Source organism: Tamandua tetradactyla, chromosome 9, assembly GCF_023851605.1.
Source record: "Tamandua tetradactyla isolate mTamTet1 chromosome 9, mTamTet1.pri, whole genome shotgun sequence".
Classification (NCBI taxonomy): Eukaryota; Metazoa; Chordata; class Mammalia; order Pilosa; family Myrmecophagidae; genus Tamandua; species Tamandua tetradactyla.
In genome coordinates, this window is record NC_135335.1 from 19,997,223 (window position 1) to 19,998,506 (window position 1,284).

The window sequence follows — 1,284 nt, forward strand, 5'->3', positions numbered from 1 at the left end:
TAGACACTGTCTTCCCTAACCCTATGTTATGAATTACTTTAACCCCTCAATACAGTTTTATCGTTTGCTCTATAGAAACATTATACCTGTTTTTATTAGTTTTAATCCTAAATACTTGATATTGCTATTAAGAAACATAATTTATAATTTAATTCAATCTCATTAAAAATAATTCTTATGCCTAGTTTTGCCTTTCTTCTGTTTATGTGGCAATTCCTAGTTTTATCAGTGGCATAGATATCTTAGATTTTGTATTTTCTTTTCGACTCCAGGTACCTTGAATTCAGTTAGTTTCAGGTCTTTGATTTTTTTTTTCTTTATTAGAGAAATTGTGGGTTTACAGAACAATCAGACATAAAATAAAGGATTCCCACATACCACCCTATTCTTAACACCTTACACGTGTGGGGGGCATTTGTTACAATTGATGATAACATATCTTTGTAATTGTACTACTAACTTTAGTCTATGGTACAACTTAGGGTTTACTGTGCAGTGTAGCTCCAAGGATTTTTGTTTGTAATTTTTATTCTATTACCAAAAATCCAATCTAACATTCCCCCTTTTAATTACATCCAGATTAAATATAAATTTATATTTCAGTGCTGTCTTCTGTGCAAAATGTTGTGTTGCCATCACCACCACCCATTAGCAAGACATTTCCATCCTTCGCGAATTTACTTGTCATCCTTGTGCAGGGGCCATGCTAATCTTCTCTGTATCATTCCAATTTTAGTATATGCACTAAGCGAGCGCTCAGTCTTTGATCCTGTTCCGAATTTGTACCTTCTACTTCCACCTCGGCTTTGGTAGAAGGTCACAGAAGACTGATTAGTCTTTCATTCAGAGGGCCTAGGAAAGACTGATTTGTCCATATGCTCGGCCCATCAGCAGACCTTGCAGTAATATCTCCAGAATATATCATCCATTCACTCATTTATCTCCATCCCTGGGGCCACCCCTTCAGCCTAAGCCACTATCATCTCTCACCTGTACAACTGCAATAGCTTCCCAACGGGTGTCCATGTTTTCACTCTGCCCCTTCCAATCTATTCTGCATTCCACAGTCAGAACGATCTTTTGAAAATATAAATTGGCTTCCCGTGGGAGAACACTCTGATGAGAAGCCACTTAAAAGGCTTTCCTTTTACACTTATAATAAAATCTAACTGTCTAGCTTAGCCCATGGCATGAGATGGGGGCTCAAGCTGCCTTTGCCTCCCTCTCTAACCTCCTCTCGTACTACTCAGCTCCCTTATTCCATGTCGCCCTGGACTTCTGACG

The 1,284-nt window shown here is 38.3% G+C and overlaps 1 non-coding gene across 1 annotated transcript; it reads right to left on the reverse strand.

Moving 5' to 3' along the window:
- Positions 1 to 653: 653 nt before the first annotated feature.
- LOC143647426 (U6 spliceosomal RNA) lies at positions 654 to 756 on the reverse strand. The gene has a single exon (XR_013158053.1). It is a non-coding gene; the product is annotated as a U6 spliceosomal RNA (small nuclear RNA).
- Positions 757 to 1,284: the final 528 nt, after the last annotated feature.